We start from the raw sequence: 12593 nt of genomic DNA, 5'->3' as shown, positions 1-12593 counted from the left end.
CTTTTGATTAGAGCATTTAGTCAATTTATATTCAAAGTAATTATCAATAGATATGTGATTAATGCCATTTTATTACTTGTTTTGCTGTTGTTTCTTGAGGTTTTTGTTCCTTTCTAGTCTTTGTAACTTTTGGTCTTTCCTTCCCACTTAAAAGAGTCGTCTTTAACATTTCTTGCAGGGCTGGTGTAGTGGTTATGAATTCTTAGCTTTTGTTAGTCTGGGAAATTCTTTCTCACTCCCATCCTAAATGATAGCATTACTGAAGGGAGTATTCTTGGCTGCAGATTTTCCCATTCAGCATGTTGAATATATCATGCCACTCTCTTCAGTTTGCCAAGTTTCTGTGGATAGATCTGCTGCTAACCTTACTGATCTTCCCTTGGAAGTTAGGGACTTCTTTTGTCCTGCTGCTTTTAGGACTTTTTCTTTATCACTGTATTTTGCAAATTTAATTACAATATATCTTGGTGTTGGCCTGCTGCTGTTGATTTTGATGGAACTTCTCTCTGCCTCCTTGATTTGGAGGTCTGTTTTCTTCCCCAGATTATGGACATTTCCAGCTATAATTTCCTCAAATGAAACATCTGCACTATTTTTCTCTTCTTCTTCCTCTGGGACTCCTATAGTATAAATGTTATTATGTCTGATGCATCCCTGAGTTTCCTAAATCTGCTTTTATGATGCAAAATTTTTCTTTCTCTCTTTCGTTCAGCTCCATTACTTTCCACACTTCTATCTTCTGTACATCCTTGGGGTCATTACATCCAGTTGGTTTCAAATCTCAGTTATTGTATTATTCCTTTCAGCCCGATTTTTTAAAGCACTTTTATCTCTGCAGTAAGGATCTTCCTGATGTCTTCCACGCTTTTCTCAAGCCCAGCTAGTATCCTTATATTGCTTTAAATTCTGTATCAGGCATATTACTTATATCTGTTTCAATTAGATCCCTGAAGTTGATTTTTTCTTATTCTTTCTTTAGTAATGAATTCCTCCATCTTGGCACTTTGTCTGTGTCTCTGTCTTTTTCTCTGTGTTTGGAAAGCCTGCTCTATTTCCTGCTCCTAAGAGTAATGACTTTATGAAGAAGAGGCCATAGAGACCCCAGGGCCTGGCACTTCAGGAAGTGTCTCTGCTATATGCTGTGTGTAGTCTGCTGGTGTATGGCCACTTTCTTTTTCAGGTTAGTCATCTGCAGAGTTTCTCCTTGCCTATTGTGGGGTTGTATATGGACCTTGACCAGTGTGTGGTGGCCAGGTGCGCCCTGGTCTGCTTGCTAAAAGAGACCTAATGCTATTTCCACTATAACTGAAGCTATTCAGAACTCTATGATCAGTAGATGCAGTATGTAAGATTTGTACTGGTCTTCAGGGGGTTGGAGTTCGTGGTGTTTAGGCATACTTGGCCCAAAAAAGCAATACCAACACAGGGCAGGGTGGCTGGACTTGTGGTGAGCAGGTTAGGCAGCCAGTGTTGGTGCTGTGCTGTTTACTGAATTTGGTTATGCTGAAGGGTGGGGTGAGAAATGGTGCCAGGCTGCTCCTTCCCTCTATTCTCAGGGAAGCACACTCAGAGGAGTGAATTATTTCACCTCATGTGTCACAGACGTTTATCAGATCACTAATTTCACACTGTGTATCTGTGGGTTGCTTTCCTGCCTGGAGTAGCACAGTGTACCTTGGGCTCCAACCCTAGCCAGGCCTGCTTATTTTTCAAATTCCAAACTTCAGGGACCTGTTGTGGCAGGACTTATGCTGGTTATCTGGAAAAGGATCTCACCAAACTGGGACTGATGCAAGTTTGACCCAGAAGAGGCAAAGAGGCAATCATACCAGAAAATGGGGGTGTGGGATTTGGAACCATCAGGCTAAACAGCCAAGGTCCCAGTTTGCTGCCCTAAGCAGAAGTCTCTGCACCTATGCTGAGGGGCAAGGAAGGAAAATGATGCCTGCTGGCTCTTTTGTCCCCAGAGTGTCAATGCCACCTCTCATAAAGGCACTCCAAAGTGTATGAACAGTCTCTCCCAGAGTCTCGTAAGTGATCCTCAGATCATGCAGTCTGCCCCAGTGCTTCCAAAAACAGAGCAGTGTCCTTGGGTCTCCATCTCAGCCACACCCATGGAACTCGAATTCCAGGCCTTGCGCCCTGTTAGTTGATAAACTTTATGGAATTCAGCCCTTCTCATTTTCCCAGAAAATGGCTTTGGGGAAATATTCTCCTAATGCATATCCCTGAGCACTCCATGCTTTTCTTCACCTTTCTCCAAGTCCAGGGCTCTCTTCCCTCTGCAGCACTCATGATCCATTTCTTGCCTGAACCATGTCTCCGCATTTCTACCTTCCTTAAGTAGCTACTTCTCTCCTTCTCGTTAGGCAGTTTGTTTTATCAACACTCACTTGGTTTCTTAAGTATTCATAATGATTGGATAGTTATCTGTCCTAGCTGTATTCAAAGGATGAGGCAAGGCTAGGGACCTCCTACTATGTCACCATCTTAGCTTCCTCTCTCCAAGTCATATTACGCCTGTTGCCTTAACCATTCAGTCCATTTATATTTAATTACTAATAGTTATGTACTTACTGTTATTTTAAAATTGTTTTAGTAATTCTCTTTTCATTTCTTTTTCTTTTATTCTCACTCTTGTGATTTGATGACTTTATTTAATGCTAAGCTTAGATTTGTTTCTCTTTTAATGTATATATTAAATGTATGTAATTTTGGTTTGTGGTTACCATAAAGTTTATATGCAACATCCTATATATATAGAGAACTCTATATGAAATTGATGTTCACTTAAGTTCGAACAAATTCTGAAAGCATTACATTGTTACCTGCCTCCACATATTATGTATATGACATCACATTTTATCTATTTTGTGTCTCTTAACTAATCTTTGTAAACAATCGATTTTACTACTTTTGTCTTTTAGCTTTCATTAGTCTTATAAATGATTGATCTATATTTATTATGTTTTCTTTTACCAGTACAATGTCTTCGTTTCATTATTTTCTTACTTTTAGTTATGGTTTTTTCTTTTCTACTTGAAGATGTCCCTTTTACATTTCTTATAATGCTGGTTTAGAGGAGAATAGCTCCTTTCAATTTTTTGTGTGTGGGTAACTCTTCATTTTTCTTTTTTTACATTTAAATTCAATTAGCCAACATATACTGCAGCACTAGTTTTTGATGTAGTGTTCAATGGCTCATTAGTTGCATATAACACCCAGTGCTCATCACATCATGTGTCCTCTTTAATGCTCATCACCCATTACCCTATCCCCCCACACACCTCCCTTTCCACAATCCCCAGTTTGTTTCCTGGAGTATCTCATGGTTTGTCTCCCTATCTGATTTCTCCCAATTAAGTTTTCCCTTCCCTATGATCCCCTGCACTGTTCCACTATATGGTAATTGTCTTTCTCTGATTGACTTATTTCACAAAGCATAACACCTTCCAGTTCCATCCATGTTGATGCAAATGGTAGTTATTCATCCTTTCTGATGGCTAAGTAATATTCCATTGCATATATAAATCACATTCCTTTATCCATCATCTGTTGAAGGACATCTCAGCTCTTTCCACAGTTTGGCTATTGTGGACATTGCTGCTATGAACAATGGCTTCCATGTGCCCCTTCTTTTCACTACATCTGTATCTTTGGGGTAAATCCACTAGTGTAATTGCTGGGTCATAGGGTAATTCTTTTTTAATTTCTTGAGGAACCTCCATACTGTTTTCCAGAGTGGTTGTACCAGCCTGCATTTCCACTAACAGTGTAAGGGGTTCCCCTTTCTCCACGTCCTCTCCAACATTTGTTGTTCCCTGTCTTTTTAATTTTTGCCATTCTAACTAGTGTAAGGTGGTTATCTCATTGTGGTTCTGATTTGTATTTCCCTGGTGGTAAGTGATGTGGAGTATTTTTTCATGTGTCTTTTGGTCATGCATGTGTCTTCTTTGGAGAAGTGTCTCTTCATGTCTCATGCCCATTCCTTAGTGGATGAGTTTTATAAGTTCTTTACAGACCTTGGATACTAGCCCTTTATCTGTTATGTCATTTGAAAATACCTTCTCCCATTCCATAGGTTGCCTTTTAGTTTTGTTGACTGTTTCCTTTGCTGTGCAGAAGCTTTTTGTTTAGATGAAGTGCCAATAGTTCATTTTTGCTTTTGTTTCTCTTGCAAAGAGTTGCTGTGCCCGATGTCAAAGAGGTTGCTGCCTGTGTTCTCCTCTAGGATTTTGATAGATTCCTGTATCATGCTTAGGTCTTTCATCCATTTGAGTTTATCTTTGTGTATTGTGTAAGAGAATGGTCTAGTTTCATTCTTTTGCATGTGGCTATCCAATCTTCCCAGCAGCATTTATTGAACAGATTGTCTTTTTTTCCACTGGATATTCTTTCCTGCTTTGTTGAAGATTAGCTGACCATAGAGTTGGGAGAGGAGTTTCCTTATGTATGGAGGGGGAACATCAGAATAACATCAGATCTGTCCTCAGACAACTGGCAGGCCAGAAAGGGCTGGCAGCATATATTCAGGATACCAAATGAGAAGAACATGCAGCCAAGAATACTTTATCCAGCAGGGCTGTTGTCCAGAATAGAAGGAGAGATAAAGAGCTTCCAGGACAAACAGAAACTGAAAGAATATGTGATCACCAAGCCAGCCCTGCAAGAAATAGTAAAGGGGATACTGTAAACACAGAGAGACCCTAAGAGTAACACAGACCAGAAAGAAACAGAGACAATCTACAGATAAGACAATGGCACTAAATTTATATCTTCCAATAGTTACTCTGAATGTGAATGGGCTAAATGATCCAACCAAAGACACAGGGTACCAGATTGGATAAAAACAAAACAATACAAAAGAAAACAAAACAAACAAGAACCATCCATATGCTCTCTATAAGATACTCATTTTAGACCTAAAAACATTTCCAGACTGAAGGTGATGAGGTAGAACAATTTACCACACTAATGGACCTCAAAAGAGAGCTGGGGTAGTAATCCTCATATCAGACAAATAAGATTTTAAACCAAAGACTATAATAAGAGATGTAGAGGAACACTATGTCATACTTAACAGGGTCTATCCAACAAGAAGATCTAACAGCTATAAATATTTAGGACCCATACATGGGAGCAGCCAATTATATAAATGCATTAATAACCAAAGTAAAGAAACATATTGATAATAATACATTAATAGTGGGGACTTCAACACCCACTCACAGCAATGAAGATGTATGCAGAGGATCACAAAAGATACAAGGGCTTTGAAAGACACACTGGACCAGATGGACTTCACAGATACATACGGAACATTCCATCCTAATACAACAGAATATTCATTCTTCTCGAGTGTATACAGGACTTTCTCCAGAATAGATCACATACAGGGTCACAAATCAGGATTCAACTGATACCAAAAGACTGAGATTATTGGCTGCATATTTTCAGACCAAATGCTTTGAAATTGGAACTCAACCACAAGAGGAAAATTGGAAAGAACTCAAAAACTTGGAGGTTAAAGAGCATCCTGCTAAGGAATGAATGAGTCAACAAGGAAATTAAAGAAGTACTTAAAAAAATTCATGGGAATGAATGAGAATGAAAACACATCAGTTCAAAACCTCTGGGATACAGCAAAGGCAGTCTTAAGAGGAAAGTACATAGCAATAAGAGCCTCTCTCAAAAAATTAGAAAAATCCCAAATACACACGCTAACCTTACACCTGAAGAAGTAATAATGCCTAAATCCAGGAGAAGATAAATAATAAAGATTAGAGCAGAAATCAATGAAACAGAAACCAGAAGTTGTAAAACAGATCAATGAAACTAGAAGCTAGTTTTTTTAAAGAATTAACAAGATTGAAAACCTTTGGCCAGATATATTCATCTTTCCTTACATTCTGAATGGTAACCTAGCCAGGTAGAGTATTCTTGGTTGTAGATTTTTTTTTTCCTTATAGGACTTTGGATATATCAGTATTCTCTGCTGGTCTGCAAAGTTTCTGCTGAATTTATCTGACAGCCATATGTGGTTTCATTTGTATAACCTTGCTGTTTTTTAAGATTCTTTCTCTTTGACTTTTGATATTTTAATTAGTATGTGTCTTGGTGTGAACTTCCATGGATCTGGATGCCAGTTTTCTTCCCCAGATTAGGGAAGTTTTCAGCTATTATTTCTTCAAATGCATTTTTCATTACTTTCTCTTTCTTTCGTTCTTCTGGGACCCCTATAATGTGTTATTATGCTTGATTCTTTTTCAGAATTCCTTAACATAGCCTCATGTAAAAAATAAAAACAAATACCTTGTTTTCTTTTGCTGTTTAGCTTGGCTGCCTTTGCTACCCTGTCTTTCACATTGCTGATCCATTCTTCTGAAACTTCTAATCTGCTGTTGTTCCTTAATGTGTATTTCTATTGCAGTTATTGTATTCTTCAATGATGGTTATTCTTTGTATTTTCCATCTCTTTGTTAAAATTCTCACTGAGCTCATCCACTCTTCTCTATTGTCTTGGTGAGTATCTTTATGACCATCACTTTGAACTCTTTCTTAGATCAGGCATATTGCTTCTATCTATTGCATTTGGTTCTTTTTTCTGAGGTTTCATCTTGTTTTGTTTGGAACTTATTTTTCTGTGCTTCATTTTGTCTGACTCCCTGTGCTTGTTTCTATATATTAGATAGGTAAACTACATCTCCAGATATTAAAGGTAGTGTCTTTATTTATAAGTCATTTTGTGGTGCCCAATAGCAGGATAACCACTGGTCACCAAAACCAGGCACTCTAGGCATGTCCTCTATATGGGGTATACATGCCCTTCTGTTCTGACTGGGTTATGACTTTTGAGGATATGATGATGGACAGGGAAAGCTCCTAAAAGCGTCTAGCTGAGAGGACCAATTAAAGATGTTGCAGGCAGGCTGGTGGGTAGTGCAAGTTCCTGGTATACCTGGCTGGGAGATCCAATTATAGCTGTTGTGGGCCTTCTGGCAGGTGGGGTTTCCTTCTAGCATAGTTGGCTGAGAGGCCTGGCTATAGTTGTGGGCAATCCTGTGGGTGGGACTGGCTACTCCATTCCTGTGGCAGTAGTCACTTTGGAGGGGACACCAGTCTTGGTGGGGGCTGCCTGACAGGTGTGGCAAAACAGTAGTTGCTTTTTGGGGGTACACTGTTCTGAGGTTGAGTATGGTGGGAGCTGATTTGGAGGGGCATCTGCCAGGATGAGAGGGCTGAGTACCATGGGTCTGCAAGTGAACACTAATGCACATGAACAGTGCTGGCAAGGTAAATGGAGACATCAAAACTGGCTCCTGGGACTCAGGTAGCTAGGTTAAAAGAAAGCAGGGAAAATGGCACCTCCTATCACTTTGATTCTTGAAGGAAGCTCCTACCCCTCTAACACATACACTAAAATTAATTAATCAGCCTTCTTCATGTATAACTAAGGTGTTTTCCAGATGCTGCCTCTGTGCTGAGTCTGAGACTAAATGATAGAGCACACTAGATCTTTAAGGGCAGAGACTCAGTTTCCAAAGCCCTCTGGCTCTCCTGGAGTTAAGCTCCACTGATTCTCAAAGCAACCAATGTTAAACCCTACTCATTCCAAACAGACATTCTAAAGACTCATCTTTCCGGCATAGGTCCCTATGGCCAGGCATGCCTGATGTGAGGATTGATCCCATCACTTCATAGTGATAATTTTCACACCTGTAATATCCTTTTGCAGGTCACCATGACTAAGGCTAGATTCCCAACTGCATCGCTTGCACTTCTTAGCCTTACATTTTTTCTTCTTCTTTTTTTTGCACTTCCTATTCTTTTTTTTTTTTTTAAGATTATTTTATTTATTTATTTGACAGATGGAGTCCACAAGTAGGCAGAGAGGCAGGCAGAGACAGAGAGAGGAGGAAGCAGGCTCCCTGCTGAGCAGAGCACCCGAACATGGGGCTGGATCCCAGGACCCTGGAATCATGACCTGAGCCGAAGGCAGAGGCTTTAACCCACTGAGCCACCCAGGCGCCCCGCACTTCCTATTGTTGATGTGGCCTTTATGTCTTTAGTGCTTGAAGATTTGTTTTGTCAGTCTTGAGGTTTTGCAGAGTGGGGAACACTATACATAGTTGTGTAGTCTTGATATGTCAAGAGAGGTGAGCTAAGGATTCTCTTACTCCACCATCTTTGTGAGATCCACTATCAGTAATTTCTTGAAACACAATAGATTAAACTTTCCATTCAAAACATATAGGATGGCTGAATGGATTTAAAAAGCCCAAGGTCCAACAATATGCTCTCTACTAGAGACTCACTTTAACCATAAAAACTCACAGGGACTGAAAGTTCAGAGATGGGGAAAAAAAAATTTAAGCAATTGATAACAACAATCACAAAATCCAGAGGTCATTATGCTTAGATAAAATAGACTTTAAACTAAAAAATTATAAAAAGAAAAAGAAGCAAAGGTCATTTTATAATGATAAAGAGGTCAGTACATCAAGAAGATAGAACAATTGTAAATATTTATATGCCCAACATTAGAGAACCTAAAAACATTCAGCAAAAACTAGCAGAGTTAAAAGAAGAAATAAAAAGTAATACAATAATAGTTTGGGACTTTAATACCCATGCCAAACAATGGAGAGATTATACAGAAAGAGAATAAATAATCAGCAGCAGATTTGAACAACACTATAGACCAAACAGACCTAATGTAAACAGAACGTTCCATCTAACAACTGCAGAAAACACATTTTTTTCACGTGCACATAGAACATTTTCTAAGCTATATCACATGTGAGGTCACAAAACTAAGTCATAGCAAATTTTTAAAAGGTTGGTATCATACCAAATATAGTTTTTTTTTTTTGAAATTATTCATTTACTTGAGAGAGAGAGAGAGAGTGCAAGGGGGGAAGGGACAGAAGGAGAGAATATCCAAGCAGAGTCCCAGGGAGTGCTGAGCCCAACCCAGGGCTCAATCTCACAAGCCATGAGTCCAGGACAAAAGCCAAATCCAAGAATCATATGCTTAGCCAACTGAGCCACCCAGGCATCCCCACCCCCCAGTACAGTTTTTTATAACAATAGCATGAAACTGGAAATGAAAGAACAGGAAGGCTGGAAAATTCATGAACATATGGAAATTAAACAACACACTCCTGGACAACCAATCAATAAAAGATGAAATTAAAGTGAAAGTAAAATAGATTCTTGAGATAAACAAAAATGAAAACATACAGAATTTATGGAATCCAGCAAAAGCAATTCAAAAAGGAAGTTCATCTCAGAGATCAGAGCAGAAATAAATGAGCTAGGGAATAGAAGAACAATAAAAAAGATTAACGAAATTAAGAGTTGGTTGAAATGTTAAATTGGCCAACCCTTATCTAGAATAACCAAAGAAATAGGAAAGGACCCAAATCAACAAATATAAAGGGAAAAAGATATTACAACTGATAACAAAAAAAATTTAAAGGATCATAAGAGAGGACTATGAAGAACTATATGTAAACAAATTGGACAACCTAAAAGAAATGGAAAAATTCTTAAAAACATACAATTTAGTAAGACTGAAAGTGGAAGAGATAGGAAATCTGAATAGATTAATTTTAACATTAAATTAATTTTAACATCAGCATTATCTTGATATCAAAAACAAAAGGATACTAACTAAAAAGAAAACTATAGGTTAATACCCTTGAAAAACAGAGATACAAGATCCTTAATAAAACTCTAACAAACTGAAAAGAACAGCACATTAAAGGATCAGTCACCATGATCAACTAGGATTTATCCTTGTGTTGCAAAGATGTTCAACACATGCAAATCAATCAATGTGATGTATCACATCAGTAAAATAATCATATGATCATCTCAATAAGCACAAAAAACCACTGGGCAAAAATTCTACATCCATCTGTGATTAAGTTCATAAGAAATTAGGCATATCTAAACATTAGGCATATCTCAACAAAATAAAGGCCCATATATGACAAGCCCACAGCAAACATCATAGTCAATGGTGAAAGGATGAAAGGTTTTCCTCCAAGATCAGGAACAAGACAAAGGTGTTTACTGTTTACCATCCTTAATCAATACAGTATTGGAAGTCCTAGCAGAAAGAGTCACTCACAAAAAAGTAATACAAGGTATCATAACTGGAAAAGAAGAGGTAACATTGCCTGTATTTGCAGATTACATGATTTTATATACAGAAAATCCCAAAGACTTAACTAGAAAGCTATTAGGTGTAATCAGTGAATTCAGTAAACATGCAGGAAACAAAATTAAGATACACAAAGTAGTAGCGCTTTTATATACTAACGAAATTTCTGAAAAAGATGTCACAATAGCACAAAAATAATAATAAATTTTAGTAAGGCAGTGAAAGATGTATATGTTGAAAACTACAAGACATTGATGAAAGAAATCAAAGAAGATCCAAATAAATGGAAAAGCATCCCATGTCCAGGATTGGAAAAATTAATATTGTTCAAATGTCAATACCACCAAAGCCATCTATAGATTTAATGTAATCCCATCAAGATTCCAAGAGCATTTACTAAAGGGGAAAAAATACACCCCTAAAATTTATAAGGAACCACAAAAGACTCCCAATAGCTAAGGAATCCTGTAAAAGGAGAATACAGCAGGAGGTAGCACACGTCCTGATTTTATATTATACTACACAAAGCTATACTGGCATGAAAACAGGCAAATAGACCAACAACACTGAGAACCCAGAAATAAACCCAAACATATCTAGTTAACTAATATTTGACTAGGGAACCAAGAATACTCAATGGAAAAAGATATTCTCATTAATAAATGGTGCTGCATCTCTGAATATTCACATGTTAAAAGAAGGAAATGACTCATATCTTACACACTCACAAAATCAACCTAAAATTGATTAAAGACTTAAATGTAAGCCCTGAATCCATAACAAAAGCTCCTTGATGGGCATTCCATAAGGACTTTTTTTTAATGTGACACTTAAAGAACAAGCAGCACAATAAAAAAATTAACAAGTAGGACTACATCTAATTAAAAAGCTTCTGCACACAAAAGAAAAATTTAACAAAGAGAAAATATAATGTACAGATTAGGAAAAACTATTTGCAAACCATATGCCTGATAAAGGGTTAGTATCCAAAACATAAAAAGAATGCTCACAACTCCACAGCAAACAAACAAACAAAAAAAACCACCACAAATAACCCCCCACAAATAAAAATGGGCAAAGAACATGAATAGGTATTTCTCAAAGAAGATTTACCCCAAAGATAAAGATGTAGTGAAAAGAATGGCCATCTGTACCCCAATGTTCATAGCAGCAATGGCCACAGTCGCCAAACTGTAGAAAGAACCACGATGGCCTTCAACAGATGAATGGATAAAGAAGATATGGTCCATATATACAGTGGAGTATTATGCCTCCATCAGAAAGGATGAATACCCAACTTTTGTATCAACATGGACAGGTATGGAAGAGATTATGCTGACTGAAATAAGTCAAGCAGAGAGAGTCAATTATCATATGCTTTCAGTTAATTGTGGAGCATCAGTGAAATAAGTCAAGCAGATAGAGTCAATTATCATATGGTTTCACTTACTTGAGGAGCATAATACGGAAGACATTGCGAAATGGAGAGGTGAAGTGAGTTGGGGAAAATTGGAGGGGGAGACAAACCATGAGAGACCGTGGACTCTGAGAAACAAACTGAGGGTTTTGTGGGGTGGTGAGCCTGGTGGTGGGTATTATGGAGGGTGCACATTGCATGGAGCACTGAGTGGGGTGCATAAACAGTGAATTTTGGAACACTGAAAAAAATTAAATTTTAAAAATCCATTAAGAGTATATTAAAATGTTACAAATTAAAAAAAAAAAAGATATACCAGCAAACGCCAGTAGGTACATAGAAAGACGCTCAACATCAATAGTAAATACATGAATACAAATTAAAACTACAATGAGATACTGTCTCACATCTGTTAGAATGGCTATCACTAAAAAAACCAGAGATAATGCTGTGAAAATGGAATAAAGGGAATCCTTGCACACTGTTGGTAAGATGGTAAACTGGTACAGCCACTATGGAAAACAGTATAGAGGATCCTCAAATAACTAAAAAGAGAACTATTATATAGTCCAACAAATCCACTTCCAGGAATATATCCAAAGGTAATAAAAAGCATTAAATCAAAAAGATATCTGCACCCCATGTTCATAGCAGCATTACTTAAAAGAGCCAAGACACAAAACAACCTAACTGCCCACTGATGGATAGTTAAAGAAGTTGTGGGGAACATATACAATGGAGCATTTTTTCAGCCATTAAAAAAAAAAAAAGGGAAATCCTACCATTTTCTACAACATGGATGGACCTTAAGGGCATTATGCTAAGTAAAATAAGTTAGACAGAAAAAGACAAATACTGTGTGATCTCATTTATATGTGGAAATCTAAAAACAAAAAAGCAAATGTAAATGCAAAAAAAAAAAAAAAACCACAATAAAACAAACAAACAAAAAAACACACAGGAAAAGAGATCTATATAACTTAACAGTTACCAGAGGCAGGAAGT

At 37.5% G+C, this 12593-nt stretch overlaps 1 protein-coding gene across 12 annotated transcripts in view; it reads right to left on the bottom strand.

Moving 5' to 3' along the window:
• The window catches only part of GPHN (gephyrin), a 639435-nt gene that overhangs the window by 402541 nt on the left and 224301 nt on the right, over nt 1-12593 (bottom strand). The window lies entirely within an intron of this gene.

This window comes from Mustela putorius, unplaced genomic scaffold (genome assembly GCF_011764305.1).
Source record: "Mustela putorius furo isolate JIRA1106 unplaced genomic scaffold, ASM1176430v1.1 tig00000129_pilon_pilon_pilon, whole genome shotgun sequence".
NCBI classification, from domain to species: domain Eukaryota; kingdom Metazoa; phylum Chordata; class Mammalia; order Carnivora; family Mustelidae; genus Mustela; species Mustela putorius.
This window is presented reverse-complemented; position numbering and strand designations above follow the sequence as displayed.